The sequence below is a fragment of the Sturnira hondurensis genome, unplaced genomic scaffold, assembly GCF_014824575.4.
Source record: "Sturnira hondurensis isolate 20B ecotype Veracruz unplaced genomic scaffold, ASM1482457v3 Scaffold0021795, whole genome shotgun sequence".
Lineage (NCBI taxonomy): Eukaryota > Metazoa > Chordata > Mammalia > Chiroptera > Phyllostomidae > Sturnira > Sturnira hondurensis.
In genome coordinates this window covers 11,576,511-11,594,023 of record NW_028094426.1, presented here as the reverse complement: position 1 = coordinate 11,594,023, position 17,513 = coordinate 11,576,511, and positions in this window count along the sequence as shown.

The following is a 17,513-nucleotide window of genomic DNA, read 5'->3' as shown; positions in this document are numbered from 1 at the left end:
CCAGTGATTGAGTCGGTGCCAAATTGCCAGCCTGTACAGATGTCGAATGTTGAAATATTAAGGAAATCTCTTCTGATTCCCACATTGACTCCCTATTTTTTAGATTTGAAAACATAATTAGTAAGCTTAAAAAGTAAATTTAAGAAAGTAACAGTGTGCATGGCAAGGCTGTAAGGGGTCATCTCCGTTATGTGTTCTCATTCCTGCCCCATCATGATAATTATGAGAATAAAACTTAATGGAATAGGATGGGCACAAAAGGGCAGCATGAAATGCGAGGGAAACGTGTGTAAGGAGAGGGTGGCTTTGCTCAAGAGTATATGTGAAACGAGAAAATCAGAACACACTTATTCATGCTCGAGTGCCGCCTCTGCCAAACCTGTGCTTCTCAAGGCCTCCCTCACACAGGCTCAGCCTTACCCAGTACTTGAGCCAACTCTGACCAGGGCATCAGTGGCCTCAGGCCCTCTGGGGATGGGGTTTAGGATCTGAGGTCATGGGTCAGGTGGTTTATATGAGTCATGGGCTTCCATACGCCCATCAAGTCCTTGCCTTCTTTTGGCCACTGCAATGAGTTTCTGTTTAAAGCCCTGGCCTGATTACCAGACCATTTATATGGGACCCTGGTGTCTCACTGGGCCTCTGTCAGCTCATACCCTGGATATATGAGGGGCTGTGGTTTTTTCCTGTGGATTTAGGCACTGGTTGATCTTATGAATGGATTGGTTATTGGTAATGCTGGTGCAACTGTCAACCCAACTTAGAGCATGACCTGTAGTGTTCACTGATGAAATCTTAACACCTTACATCCTATTTGGAACATGGTAGATAGTCAATGAATAAATGAGTGAATAAACAAACACACTCCCTGGATTCCCAGGACTACTTATTGGAGAGAGCCTTTTAAAATAAGATACCTATTTGGGCAAAATTTGAATTCCATAAGCTTTTTAGACTATGAGTCTTGGGTCCTTCACCGACACCAGTGGGGCCCATTTGCCGCTAATTTTGTATTCTAGCTTTCAGAGTTATGGGCAACCATGTACCTTACAAGGTTCTCTCATCCACTGGCCCCTTTGTCCAAGACAGCTGCCCTGCCCCCTACCCATTACTACTTGATAGTGAGTGAAGGATTGCCCCCGTCACTTCTGAGATTGTAAAAAAACATTTCAGAAACCAACAAGTGTGCCCTTACTAAATGAATTTTAAAGATGATTTTTGAGAAGGAAGGAGAAATTTCTGGCTCATGCTCAGGATTTTAAAGGCAGAATTGGCAGTTGGAAAAATTCAATTCCATTTGACAGAGATTAATTTACTGTTTGAATACTTTTACATGCTTGAAACCATGGGGCTAAAAAAGAGGAGTCTGTCATGGACTCTGTTTTCTAGGAATTTACAATATAGTGAAAGAGGAAGACCCAATAATAATTGAGGAAGGAGCAATAATTGCAGCATCCAGCAGATTGAGTAGGTGCTGTGGCAGGGAAAGAATGGGACACCTGAGGGCTCAGTAGTTATACTGTTTTGAAAGACAGAGAAAGAGAAATGTCCTAAAGTGCTATACTTGGTCCTTGGTGTCTTCCAACTTTTTTGGATCTTCTCTTTCAAGCTAAATCAAATTAATTAAAATAAGAACTTGATTAGTTCATGCATTTCAATGTTCAAAAACCAAAATGATTTCATTGGGCATATATTAAGAAGTCTTGCTCTCACCATGTTCTCATTCAGACCAGTTCTTTCACTCCATGTAGGTAACATTTTGTATTGGTTTCTTGTGTATTCTTCCAGGGTTAGCTTATGTAAACAAAGCAGGTAAGAATATACTTTTTTACTCCATTCCTCTTCTAATTACACAAAAGTTAACATTATGTACAGTCCCCATCTTGCTTTTATTTCTTTCAAAATATATCCCAGAGAGGATTCTATATCAATAAATAAAGAGCTTCTTCATCTTTAAAAAAAATAATGCATAGAAAGTCTTGCAGTTTATTTATCCAATTCTCTATAGATGGACACTGGGGTATTTACAACTGTTTGCTATTAAAAATATTGTTACACAAACCATTTTACATACATCATTTCATATGTACGCAGTTGTATCTGTGGGGCAAATACCCAGAAGTAGGACTGCTCAGAGATCTATCTTTTCTTTTCCTTTTATAATCAAACTCATCATTATTCCCAGTCTCAAAGATTTTGCTTTGCCATGGAGACTCTCAAAGAGCAAGGGAATGGGTCTTTTATAGTTGAATTCTAGTTCTTTATAAGGACACATTAGATGGGACATTAAGACACTCTATATCTTAATACATATAAAAAGGCACTCATTTCTACATGACCTACTTATATAATTGACTCTATTATCAGATCCCAATGTCCAATTCCATCAATATTTGTTTTGGCCTAGTTAGTGGCTTGCTCTGCCTTCATTCATCTGTGCAGCCAACAAATGTTTTTTGGGCACCCCTAGGCCTCAAACTCTGACAGATATTGGAGTTAGAGAGGACTAATACTTGGTCCCTTATCTCTAGATCATAAGCTAGGCAGAGTTGCAACCATCTAAGTATACATGTAGTATGGCAGGTTTTGCTGTAAACATGTATATAGGTTGAACTTTGCCTCCAGCAGCCCTCGCTTCTCTGTGTATGTTCTTGGCAGCTTGTTGGGATTTCTTCCTGCCTCTTGCCATAGGCTGCTCATAAAGCACAAACTTTTTTTTTAATTTTATTTTTTTTAATTTATTTATTTTTAGAAGGGAAGGGAAGGAGAGAAGGAGAGAAATATCAATGTGTGGTTGCTTTTTTTTGGTGCATCCCCTGCTGGGAACTGGCCCCTGCTGGGAACTGGCCTGCAACCCAGGCATGTGCCCTGACTGGGAATCGAACCGTGATCTTTTGGTTCACAGGCCCATGCTCAATCCACTGAGCTACACCAGCCAGGGCAAAGCACAAAATTTGAGGTCAGAAAACTTAGGTTTTGGTTTATTCTATGTTACTTATTAGCTTGTTTTTCAGAATATCAAATTCTTCATCTGAAATGTATGGGAATATCAAATGACATAAAAGCTTGAAAGTGCTTTGGAAATTATTATGTACATGCTTTTTCTCCTTGAAAACAGCACCATGAGTGAGAACAACCATGGGTTGTGGGATAATTTCAGTGGTAATGATAATTGTCTCTGAACTGTTGGAGCCCCTCAAACGCTTTCTCTTTTCCAGGTAGATGTGTCTGGGTCACAAGTAGTCAAAGGCAGGTATTAACATTCCCCTGCAGCAGTCCTCAATGCAATTCTGCTCTACCTGGTGGTCTTGGTTTGCTGCTATGGAAGCACCAACCTTGGCCTACCTGTCCTTGTCACTGTCAGTGTTGACTTCAGAAACACCACTGAGCCACTGAGCTGATCATTTCGCTCTCACTAAGGTAGGGAAGGGCTTTTTGAGGTGATGTCCCTGGAACTATACCAGAAATTATTAGAGCTGTACCCAAAGTATCCCTGCATAGGGGTGGCACGTGAGTATCAGCACATGGTCAGAATCAGGCATCTCTGATGGTCAGGAAGAGAAAGCACAGGTCAGGTAGTCCCACAGAAGATATACTGTTTGGGGAGTGCATCTCAAAGGTGCTGGAGGAGCTGAAACATCCACTTAGGGATAGCAAGATGACTCAGATTAGCAACATCAGCAACTTGCCACCATCCTAGGATGGGAGAGAACAGGAGAGGAGGTGGTATTACCAGAGCCTGAGAGACAGATCTGTGGTGGGAGATTGGACCACAGGGCAGCTGCAGCTCACTGATGAGGCTGTGCTCCCTATCCCTGAAGCAGAGTGGGGAAATGGACCCATTGTTGAGACAAGTGTGTCATTTTCCCTCCAGTTTCCTGCTAATGCCTTTGAACCTATTGAGAAGAGAGTTGTCAAGGGAACCTGGGAAATAGATTCTGCCAGAGAAAGTTAGGAAATGAATCTGAGAGCAACTAGACAAGTGACCTAGGCAGAATCTCTCAACTCACTCTTAGAATGTGTTCCCTCTAGGTGGGGAAGGTTGTCTCCAACTTTCCTCTTGTTCCCCAGGCCAAATTCTTTCATCTTGATGTCTATCAGGTTTGAAATTCTTCATTGCCCCCCAGCAGCAAAGAAATGTTTTTGTGAAAAATGTTTTCCCCAGCAGGCCCACTGAGTTGGGTGCAGAGAGTGCTTCTGGCAGCCTCCAGGTGAGACCATCAATATATAGGGTCCAGCAGAAGTAATTTCTGCTTGAGTGTGGTTGGTAATGTCATAATTTGGGTATAATAATTTATAGTTTTAATTTGAACATTTCATCCAACACGTCATATGGTGTGCTTGAGTTTGATATTGTTACGTTACAGAATTAAATGCTTAGGATTTTGTAATAAGAGATTTTGTAATAAAAAGGGGCACTATTGGTGCCAGATCCTGTATGTTCTACCTATTCCTTTTGACACCTCTGATTGTATAGCCAGCCCTTTTTCAGTGGCTTGGTTGGAGGCAGAGGTAGGGAAGGGAAAAGCTAGGATCCAGAAGTCACCTAAAAGCCCAAGCGCATTACTTCACTGAATCACAGAGAAGTCAGAACATCAGAGAAGGAGCAAAATGATTGCTGGGGTTTCCCGGTGGTTACTACCTATCACTCCTCCATTGGGTTACAGGGGAAACCTCTCTAAATAGCTTTACCTTTAGTCACAATCTTCTAGTCTTAATTAGAACTATAGAATGTTAGAGCTAGAAATGTTGTTAGTAATCATCGATCCCGACATTTTCTTCTCTGTCTTTTCATAAACAGTGAAAATGAGATCAAGGATGTTAAGTGACACCGTCAGGATCACATAACAAGTTAGTGGCAAGAGCTGATTTTAAAATACTCGTTTTCCATTTGCCCATGACAATTTCACTTGTGTTCCATGTTGATTCACCATCTTAATACAATGTTCCAAAAACATTTTAACAATTCCTCTCCTACTACTGTGGAATTTTGCTGTGTTGAAGATCATTTTAGGTCATCTCCTGGGTTTCTTTTGTAGACTGCTTTCAGCAGATTTTCACTTTTCCCTGCTGCCTCCACCTCAGCTGATATAAATTATTTTGATCTTAGAAATATCTAAAGTGAGCTCAGTTTGCCTGTGGCTGGCATTATTAGAGGGAGGCATTTGTGTGGCTTTTTCTTCTTCAATGTGGTTTGTGGTTCAAGCACGCTAGGGCTCTTTCTATGAGAAGTTCTGTGATTTTATTACCAGTAAAGTAAAATGGAAAACCAATACTATCATTTTCACTGTAGGTTTTATTTCCCTGGTGATCCATGAAGAAATTGGTTTGGCGGGGAAGCCAGCTATAGGTGTGGAAATCTGTAGACTACAGGTGCACTATGGAGGGTGTGGAATCTATACCTCCCACACCCGCTGTGGAGGGAGGGATGCTCTGATTTGTGGGGGGAGATAGATATGTGAGTGAGTTTTTTTTTCTGTCAACAGCAAAAGATTAATTATCTCTTTTTATCGGTGTGAGACAATCAGACTCAGGCTACATTTCTTTGACTGCAGAGAAATCAGAGTGATCAAAAGACTAGGTCGGTCTAGTTTGCAGCTGCAGGAACTAATGATCTCACATGGGATGAAAGGTGGGACTATGGAGGAGGGGAGGAGAAAGAAGCAGGCCTGTCTGAATCTACTGGAAATGAGACTTGCACATACCCAGTGCTGGGCACGCATTTGTTAACCTTTCACCTCTCCCCTGTCTTTGTTCTAATGCAGTTGTGGTGACACCAATTTAGGAATAATACAAAGATTGATTCATGCACTTTTTTCAATTGTTGTGGCCGATACTTGGTTAGAATTGGGCATCATCAAGTTTGGAAGGTAGAGGAGAAATGGGTGGGAGGGAAAACTTTGTTGAGTTGACACAGAGGTGGGAAGGTGTTTGCTTTTCTGGGTTGTAGTGGAGCAGAAAGAATCTTCTAGAGTGGGGTCGTGCCAGAGAGTTGTATGAAATGGAAAACAACTGCACTTTAATCAGGGAAGGAAAAGAGGGATAATGGCTTTGATATTCTCAAAGTTCTTGGCAATTATGTTTGCTGGTGGGAACATCAGTCATGATGCTCCAACTGGACGCTTCCTGGAACTTTGAATCTTTAGCAGGTAGAAAAAACGGGTGGAGCTAATTTCTCCTATGGCCGCACCCTGACAAGACCATCCACTGGCACCTATTTCCTGGATTTCCGGAGCAGCCCTGGCTCCTGCCCCTCTTGAAACTGTTTGGCACCTTTATGCATCGCTTTAATTTGGGGAGCTACTGTCTATTCCTCCAATATATTCTCTTATAAACTTAAGTTAGAAAGAATCTGTTTCTAGTGCTTGAAGTCAAAGGACCCTTATCCAACTAATAATAGATAGTCTACATTGCTACCAAACCACTGGCCTTCCCTGCTAGGCCCTTTTAATATCTAGTTTTTCCAGTAACGAACACTTTCCAGACCTGGAAAATGACCCCTTAGTTTAGTGGTAAATCTAATAAGCTCTGGCCTCTCTTGAACCCCTGAATGAGCCATTTTACCCTTATATCCAACCGAGGAAGGTTTATAAGCCTCTGTAGGAAAGCACAGGGATCACAGTAGGAAAGACAGCAACATGGGAAACGAATTTTAATTCTGCAACTGACGACAAGTTGCTTAGTCTCTCTAGGTATCATTTAGTTTCCTTCTCTGTGACATGGTCCTCAGAGGGTGGATGAGATAGAGTTATTGAACTCACATGCGTCATGGGTCACGTAACATCTGACACAGAATGGGCAATTCTGCACATTTTCTTATTGTAATATAAGTGCCAAACTCTTGGGGGAACACATTTAGCAATGTGCATAGTGACTCCAGACTGGGGACGCTGTAATCCTGGGAAGTGTGGGTACTAGGCCACGGTCATTGGGATAAAACCCCCAGGAGACAGAAAAACTCCCAGGATCTTAAAGACAGGAGAAGGTCAAAGAGGCAGGGATGCAGAGATTAAAAATTTAATAAGGAGAGGGTCCTAAGGAGAGGAAGGTAAATTAACAAAGAGAAAACATATGCGAGGCAGAGCACAGGAGATAGAGAAGCTCACAGATAAAACATGGCCCGAGTTTCCTCTGCTTTTGAACTCCGGAGTTGCTTTATAACCTAATGCCTAAAAGCCAGATTATAAGAATATTGAACTGGAGCACCAGGCATGGAGCTGAGGCCTTCTGTACAAACCACAGTTTCTGCCAACTACAGAGGGTCTCATCAAGCAAACTTTAATTTCTGTGTGTTCTCTCCACTGTGCCTTAAAATAAATATATTCTTTATGATCTGGAGAGATGCATACTCTTCTAATTTGGAAGAAATATAAACACTGGTAGAATTGTCCCTGGGGAACGTTACTACCTATCTTCATTAAGGAAGAAAGTAACGAGAGAGCAGGAGACTAACTAGTTAGTTGGGGAATCTACTAAAAAAAGAGAATTGACAACTCCGGGCCTAATCTTGAAAATCGTTCTGGCCCAGATAGCAGCATGCTGAGTAGGGGAGGAAAGGGATGGGGCCAAAAAAAAAATTATGAAACACACTAATCAGAATCAAAATATAATAAATACAAAGCATTATCTTAAATAACATCAACAGTCTTGCTATAACATCTGTGTTCAGTCACATACTACATTTATTAAAAATGCTCCCATTACTGAAACTGCTTCCTCGCTTGAGCCAGATAGAGAAACCCAAGAGTTAACTGGTGATATTTGCAGTGAAATTTCTCCTATCTCTCTCCTATGTGGGATGCTATTCTTGATGACAGAAACAATAGCTAAACACATCTCTGCATTGTAATTTTCCCAGGGCTCTTTCCTGGGTTCATCTCCCTTATTTAGCATTTAAAATCTCTCCTGCTTAATGAAATGTCATCTTTTCATAGCCGGTGACCAAATAATTGTTTAAAGTGAATCACAATGTGAAACTTGAAGCTTAATTTGCTGGGATCCTCCGAATCATGTCTCCAGCTGACTAAAGGACGTCACATTTCAGGACATGTAACCTTTCACCACCCCACACTTCACCAATTATGGCCAATTTCCCTTTATCTGGAGTAGCGGTGATAGGTGCCTTCGATTTCCAGTATTCCCATTAGCTGGGTATTGACACATAGTCCAATTATCAGAGGATGAAAATTCGTGTTCTTGAGTGGTGGCCTCAGCTTGTTGACCTTTTGGTTCCTTCTAATCTCTTCAGGTTAATCTTCTCGAAGAGTATTTCCCCCTGCTGAAAATCTTCAGTAACTCTCAGAACCAGTGGGATAAAGCTGCCGTACAGGGTTGTTCGTGATACGCCCAAAGTATCCGTTTTCACCCCTATTCCTTTATTCCATGTGTCGCTCACGCTCTTCTTCTTCATACACACTTTGACATTTCTCCACACTCAATGTTCCCTCCACTTAGGATTTCCTTCTTTTCTTTTTTTAAGATTTAATTTTTAGAAAGAGAGGAAGGGAAGATAGGGAGAAAGAGAGGGAGAGAAATATCGATGTGTGAGAGATACAGTGATTGGCTGCCTCTCACATGTCCCCAGCTGCGTACCTGGCCTGCAGCCCAGGCCTGTGCCCTGACTGGAAATCAACTGGCAACCTTTCGGTTCTCAGGGTGGCACTCAATCCACTGAGCCAAATCAGCCAGGGCCAAATTCTGTTCTTTCTTAAAGGCTCTGGTCAATTTCTCCTCTTTGTAAAGCCTTCCTCAATCTCTCTCCCTTCCCCCACTTCCGGTTTTTACTGATATCTTCCTCTTCTGAAATCCCATATTCTTGATCTCTACTTCTCTAGGGAAATGACTTTATTCTTTACGCCTTTATCATCTATATCCACTTGATCTCACCGATTAATCACAATTTCTTTGAATGTGTTTTCTGTGACTGACGTGTCTCTGTCAGCCCCCTAGGTGCTACCACATGCCTTGCACACAGTAGGTATTCATTAAATGAATGAACCAACAGAACCATAATTCCATCACCAAAATGGGTCAGAAGGTGTTTTTCTCATTCTTAGATGATTCATAGAACACTTCAGGATCTCACAGTGCTTTTGATTTATAATGATTAATATCAACCATCATTAGAGAGGCTGCAAATAAATCTAGATATTTAAATTTTCTGGGCCGAATTTCTGAACATAGCTGAGAGAAAGTACGTTTAGCAACCGGGGCACTGACAGAACCTAAAGGAGACATGAAAGTGTTCATTGCCTTACATAAAACATGGTAAATGGAACAGGGAATTAGGAGAAAATTAAATCCATCTAGACGTGAAATGATTTTGTCTCAGGGAATCTGATTAGTCATGTCAGCGTGTGATCAGAATCTCAGTGTTAATACCACCCACCCACATCCCCTCTCTGAGGAAACACAGCCACACCAAGGGACAGTGCCAGGCACTGGGCAGAAGCTAGGCAGCTTTGTTGTCAGACCCAGAGTCACAACTGGGGATTGAGAATTCACTGTGATTCTCTGCCCCAAGGGCTGCAGTACATGGCATTTGTTTCCAAGCTGGCACAGTCACTGCCTGCCATGCCATGCCTGCAGGCTGTCGAGCATCCGTGCAGAAGCATGCACTTCAGATAAAAGCAGGAAAAAGGCCAGTCGCCACACAGGGGTGAGAAGGCAGTTTCCCAATGCCAACCCTGTGGTCAGGATCCTGACCACAATGCCAAGTGCTGTGGTCAGGATCAGGTGAAGGGATTGGAGGAAGAGAGGAAGGGGAAGTAGAAGCTCATGGAGGCATATGACTAGGATAGCAATGAATCAGCTGCCAAATAAGCTAATGGAAATTCATCAAAGAGAAATAGATGTCAAGAAAAATAGAAAACTAGCCCAGGCAGAGTCAACATCTCTGAAATTGGCAGAAATTGAAGGAACAAAGCAAGATGGTTGTCAAAATGGAGCAATCTTTTGTATTCCGGAGTTTCTTCTTCAATAAACAGCTGCATGGTCCCAGCATCCAGACAAGAAACCAGACGTCAGGGGAATTTTCTGTTCCAGCCCCAGCTGCACTGATGTGACCTCTCACTCCAGCGAGAATTCTGAGCTCTTCTGTTGTTCAGAGTGGATGGGAGATGCTCACTGGAAGCTGGTGGCAGGAAGTGCTGAGGTGGTCACTGGAGGTGATTCCCTGGGCCAAATAATCTTCCTAATGCAGGTGCACACCATTGTTTGGAATGGACCCTCTATGGAGCATTAAGTTAACCAGGACATCTATGAAGATTTCCCTTTCTTGGACTTTGGTCACTCTTCAGAGGCTTGAGAATCCAGCGCTCACTCAGAATCCTCTCCGAACTCTCTGTGTCTTGGCCTTTGACACTGACCAATATTGACTATGGTTCTTCCCACAGCTGGTTACAGTGTTCTGCTGACAGCCGGCAGCAGCAAGAGCCAGGTTCATAGGCCTCCCAGGGTAGCCCAAGCCTGTCTCAGAGTAACATCCAGGTGGAGAGATAAGTACAGTTGGGTGTGTAATGAAACCTTCTAAATTTTAGACTCTACAATGTGAAAGCTAGAAGAAGACACCTTTGCATTTTACAGGACAGAAACTGGCTCAGAGTGCTTAAATGATTGGCTCAAGGTCACAGAGTTAGAATTTGGAGAACCTGGATCTTCTAAATTCCAGTCTATTAAATCATATCCATATAATCATGAAATCCAAGTCTAGCCTTTATGTTCCCATCTGATTAGTGAACAGGAAATTCTTCTGTTGTTCTTTCACTGGTCTACCTTCCATGCAGTGAAAGTTGATTCTTAAAATGATTACCTTGAGGATATATAAGAATAAATGAAGATATGTGACATTGAGCAATTTACCAAACCACTCTGAACCCAGCTTGTCTATTTGGAAAATAAAGACTTATTAAGCCCCTCGAAGGATTATTGCAGGGATTAAATGGACAAAAATATAGATACAGTATTGTCCTTGCATCATCAAAAGAAAGATTCAAGAATGTTTAGTTTTGGTGCTGTGTGTTTCACTGTATTAGGAATCTTGGAGTTAGTTAACTTCTTCTGGCATTATGTTTTTGTTTGCTTGCTTGTTTTGCAATGTTCTGCTAGCCAGAAAGAAGCATAGTGTGTGATGGGAAAATGAGCATGTGTACTTATAAAACCAAGAATCAAGATATCTAGGTTGCAGTTCTGCTACTTGCTAAACGCTCCTATGTAAACCATTTTGAGCCTATGGGTGTCAGTTTCCTCCTCCCTAAAATTCAATAATAGACTGTGTTTTCCACGTCTAACTCATAGGATTACTGTGAAGATCAAATAAATGAGCAAGTGTTTTACCATTAACTCGTGGCTATGTATTGAGCGTGTCTGTTTCCATAGGTCATTTAATCTCCACAATAATCCTGTGCAGCAGATGTAGTTTGCTCCATCTAAACACCTGAGCTCAGAAAGACATTCAGTGACTTGCTAAAGCTTAACAGTCACTAAGCAGGAGGGCCGGAATTCAAAACCAAGCTTCTCTATTCCAAGTGCATTTCTTATTATTATATTCAATCATATAAAGTTGCTATTTTTGCAAGTCAAAATACTAGAATGTCAGCAATATCATATAGCTTAACTTGATATAACACATCTGTTTAAAGAACTATTGAAACTCAAGAGAGTAGAACTACTGAGTAGTAGCTTAGTCTCTGATGAGCACGATTCAGGACAATGTGCCCTCACATCGCGTAGATGATCAGAGAGGGGTCATACATTTTGTATTCCATCTGAACCAGAATTGGAGGAATCCTGGTCTGGTTATGCATGTTCACACCATAGTTCAGCCACAGCTCATGTGTAGACAGTAGCACCACCCTTAAACCAGGGCCCCGATATGCTCCGTAGTGTGCAATATCTACTCACTGCATTACAGAACATTGTACATTTATGATGGACCTGAATTCAGGGGTAGATTGAGGAACTACATTACCTATTCAGTCATATAAAATCTGTGCCTTTAGCAAATATGCCTTTATAAAATTGAGATTTTTTAAAAAAAAATGTGGATTTACATTGGTCTGTTGATGAAAAGGGCTGTGTTTGAGGGAGAAATTCCCAAGTGTTTTCTCTTAGGATCCTAGGAATCCCATGAGGAATGCTGGTTTAAATAGCTCTTCACTCACACTGAAGAAAAAATTGTGGATGGATTCTACATGGGCTTGGCCTAGTATTACCTGTATTGAACTCCTGATGTCCTCCACATGGTGTCACAGATCAGACCGCCGACCTCTGGAGTACACAGAGTACCACGGGCGCCTTGTCTGTATCACTAAAGCCAGATTGGACTGAGTGGGTGAAGGTGGGGATTTCTCTGGAGATAATAAATGTTTATATTATTGGTCATCCTGGAGCAGAGGAGGGCTATGGACCAGGGAAGGGGGAATCTTCTCTCTGTGGACTGAAGGGGAGCTAGGGGCCAGGATTTTAAGGTAGGGAGAAGTTTGAATATTCCTGTAGGATTGAATTCATCCAGCTACTTCCAGATAGTGGCCTTAGCGTGTAGCATTTAGAGAATTTCTTTTTGGAGTTATGCATTTCTTATACCAAGCCCTTGGAAAAATTTCACTAATTATCATAGATTGGCTTCTAGGTAAGACAACAGGTTGACTACATGTATTTACTTTCACTTCCCCTCAACCCCACGAAAATGACAGAAAAGAGATTTAAGCAAGTCTTTATCCATAAAGATAAAGAATAGGAGAGAACATAATGACAATTAAATTTTGGTGGTTGGAAACCAGATGGGTAAGTGATAACTGATTTAGCAGACCTGAGAATGTGTGGGAAATGAGTGGAAAAAACTGAAAAGCAATTGGAGTTACGCTGAAGAACTCCAAAATTGGTGTCACTATGGAAGTGGGTGTGGAGGTGAGGCTGATAACAGGGAGACCGGTTGAAAGTCTATTTAAGAAGCAGTTAATACAAGAAGAAGAAGAAGCAGTTACCAAACCCACATTCTCGCTGTCACTGAGTACAGCTAGACCAAGGCCCCTTTCTCACTTGGCAGGTGATGCGAGAAGGTAAAACAAAAAGTCACTGAAGTGAGGGGACCCGGACAGTGGACAGTGGAGTCAGAGAGAGTGAAAGTGTCAGTGGGAGGGGCTGTTAGCCAAGCTGATTCTCTCTGCAGCAAACCCTGCTACCCGCACTCTCCCCACCAGCTCAGAGCCCTTCATCGGCATTTTCAACCAACACTCTCACACGTGAACAGACCCACGTGATTACCAGACACGTAGGAGGGAAAGGCAATAGATAGGAATAAATACAAAAAACAAAACTAAAACACTGGGAGAGAACAAAGGTTACATAGGCACAAGAACATTTTAAATATTTGATATTCTGAGACAAGAGGGAGGCCAATAAATCTATAGAACAAGGTTACAATATTTTATAAAATAAAAACTTTTAGGAAACAAGTAAGAAAGCTGTTTGAAATTAAAAGTGATTGCTGAAGTTAAAAACCTGGAAGAGGTGAAAGATGTGATTCAGAAAATCTCCGGGAAGGAGAACAAGAAGGCAAGAGATACAAAATAGAAAGAAAAGAGAAGAAAATTATATAATTGGTCTAGAATGTCCAACACTCACAGTATAAGAGCTCCAGGGGAAAAAACTTGGGAGAAATTTGTATTAAAGAAAAAATTAAAATAACTTTCTCAGAATTGAAGGTCATGAGGTTCCAGATTGAAGTGCCCGCGTGAAGGTATATTATGCAAACTCTTGTCAACAGAGTCAGTTCCCTACATGCCTACACAGCAGAGAGAAACAAGTTTATACGCAAGGGTACAAAATCAGGATGGCTTTGGACATCTCTCGAGGAATACTGGGAGCTGGAAGACAAGGAAGAAATGCCTTCAAATTCTGACATCAAATTTTGTGCTTCGCCAAACAATACATTTAGGATGAAGGTAGAATAAAGACGTTTACAGACACATTTCTTAGCAAATGATGTGTTACAATTAAACAAGTGACTAAATCCAGAAAGACAAAGACCTTGGACTCAGGAAACTGACAATCCATCATGGGAAAGAAAAAAGAGAACTTTTAGGGCAATGGTAAAGGGAAATCTGAAGCTGACAGCTGCGCACAACAGAGAGAATTACGAGTCTCTACCTGAGCCGATCAGAAGACTCTGGGAGAGATTTCTTTAAGATCAAATGGATAGAACACTTGATGAGAAGATCTAGACAGTTAGTAAAGGACTTGAAGCTGAATTAGTGGTAACCAAATAAACAATTATTGACTCAACCTCCCCCCAAATTATGTTCAAATATAAAAGCAATCATCATATGTTTTGTAGCTCAGATGTGCATAGAATTGTCATATCCACACTAGTATAACAACTGAGTATTGATATAACTAAAATGAAATTTATCTGTATTAGGGAGATGGCAAGATGAGAAAAGTGTATGGAATGAAGAGGTAAGAGGGTAGACATGGGAGTTAAAGAGAGCAAAATATACCCTGATAAATTATGGTAAATTTACACATCTATATATATTGATATACATATGCACATGAGTATACACACAAATATATAACATATAAACCAATCTACATTACTATAAACGTGTTATTAACATACAAGTGATGGTCTATGGGTAGGGGAAAACTAACAAAAGTAGGTAGGGAGAAAAGGAGGTACTAATGTTATGACCTGCTTTTTAGTATTATTTGGTGCATTAAACTATGTATATATGTAACTTGATAAAACAAAGTTCTTCCAACGTTTCAAGACCATCCTCAGCTGTGGTTAGAAGGTTCATGAGTGGATAAAGAGATTCAGAGGAAGTGGGGGGGGGGGCACGGAGAAGTCAAGTACCAGAAAATACCAGTTAATTACTAAGTTTTTTTAAAAATTTTTATTTAACTCTTGTTCAAGTACAGTTTTCTTTCTTGTATTCCCAGCCCTGCCCTCCCCAGTGCCCCCCACCTTAGTTATTGTCCATGTGTCCTTTATACTTGTTCATGTGAGTCCTTCCCCTTTTCCCCTGTGATTCTCTCCCCTCTCCCCTCTGGACCCTGTCAGCACGTTCTGTATTTCAGTGTCTTTGGATACATTTTGCTTGCTTGTTTGTTTTGTTGTTCAGATTCCTGTTAAAGGTGATATCATATGGTATTTGTCTTTCCCCACCTGGCTTATTTCGCTCAGCATAATGCTTTCCAGTTCCATCCATGATGTTGCAAAGGGTAGGAGCTCCTTCTTCCTTTCTGCAGCATAGAATTCCATTGTGTAAATGTACCATAGTTTTTTGATCCAGTCATTGACTGATGGGCATCTAGGTTGCTTCCAACTCTGGGCTATCATAAATTGTGCTGCTATGAACATCGGGGTACATAGGTTCTTTTGGATTGGTGTTTCAGGGTTCTTAGGATATACTCCCAGCAGTGGAATTGCTGGGTCAAAAGGCACGTCCATTTTTAGTTTTCTTAGCAAATTCCATACTGTTTTCCATAGTGGTTGTACTAGTCTGCAATCCCACCAACAGTGAACTAGGGTCCCCTTTTATAACCTCTCCAACACTTGTTGTTTGTTTCTTTGTTTATGATAGCCATTCTGACTGGTGCAAAGTGCTATCTCATTGTGGTTTTGATTTGCATCTCTCTGATAGCTAGTGATATTGAGCATCTTTTCATGTGTCTCTGGATCCTCTGTATGTCCTCCTTGGAGAAGTGTCTGTTCAAGTCCTTTGCCTATTTTTTAATTGGGTTGCTCGTCTTCTTTGAGTGGAGTTGTGTGAGTTCTTTGTATATTTTGGAGATTAAACCTTTGTCTGAGGTGTCATTGGCAAATATGTTTTCCCAAACTGTTGCTTCTCTTTTTATCTTGATACTGTTTTCCTTGGCCATGCAGAAGCTTTTAATTTTGATGAGATCCCATTTGTTTATTCTTTCCTTTATGTCCCTTGCTCTAGGGGANCTCAGAACTGCTGAGTAGGAAGCGATTTGGCACAATGAAAAGTGTGGATATTCTTCAATCCACCTTTGCTCTCCTAGAAAAGCACTTTAAAGAACTCAGTAAGGATGTTCACAAAGATTGACATTTACGTCAGAGATTCACGTAGCTCTCTTTCTCACACTTCTGGGTCTGACCTCAGTTGGCTCCTTCACAGGGAGGCCCACAGGGCTGCCCTTTCTGTGCCTGCAAGGCCTCACATCCTGTTTACCCCCCTTCCCTGCTATAGTTTTCTCCCATGCCACCTATGAGACCATGTATTTTATTTTGTACTTGATTTTTCAGTTACAGTGGCCATGCAATATTATTTAATTTTTATCTATTTTTTTCTCCTACTGAAATATAAACTCTCTGTGGCTAGTGCATTTATCTGGGTTGATGACTGCTATGCTAAGACTTCTAATGGACAGTCTTAGATTTGGGGGGCCCGACACTTATATTGTACAATTTTAGGGTCTTTCTTTAAAAAATAAACTGTTTTTAGATATAGTTAAAATTTTCAAACTTAAAAAAATCTGAGAAATAAGAACAATTTTATAAAATCTGTAAATATGACAATGCAAGTAAATTAAAACCCCCTTATAATTGTCAGTATTTTGGTATTGGCTGGATTTCTGAAGATATTGTCCCACAAAGCCTGAAATAACTGATATATATTTTTTGTAGTTTGGAGTTCATTCATTCGTTTATTATGTTTTACAGATTTATTGAGATATAAATCAACGTACCAAAAAATTTGCCCATTTAAAGCATACGATTCAATGGTTTTTAGTACAGAGTTCTGCAAATAGCACCACGATCAATTTAGAGCAATTTTATCATCCCTAGGTTTACACTACACTCATCAGTTAATTAGATATTTGGGTTGTTTCTACTTCTTTAACATTTTGTTTTTGGGGTTTTTTTTTTCATTGAGATAAAATTCACACCCTGGCTGATGTGGTTCAGTGGTTGGAGCGCTGGCCTCCAGACCAAAAGGTCACCAGTTCAATTCCCAGTCAAGGCACAAGCCTGGGTTGTGGGCCAGGTCCCCATTTGGGGGCGTTCCAGAGGCAACTAATCAATGTTTCTCTTCCTCTTATTCTCTTTCCCTTCCCCTCTCTCTAGAAATAAATAAAACCTTAAAATTAAGTTCATATACTACACATTTCACCTTTTTAAAGTGTAGAGTCCAATGTCCTTTCGAATATTTAAAGAGCTGTACAACTATCCCCACTAATTTCAGAACACTTTCTTCTTCCCCCAAAGAAACCCTGTGCTCCTCTGCAGCCGTTCCTCACTTCTTTCCCTGGAAACTATTTATAGTCTTTTTCTACAGAGTTGCTTATTCTGGACCTTTCAGATAGAGGATATTATGCAATATGGGGGCCTCTGTGACGGACTTTTATTTTCACTTAACACAATGTTTTCAAGGGCGCAAATGTAGTAGCACGTATCAGCACTGCTTCTCTTTTTACGGCTGAAAAACATTCCATCCTGGGGATAGACCACATTATTCATTCATCAGTTGACAGACATCTGG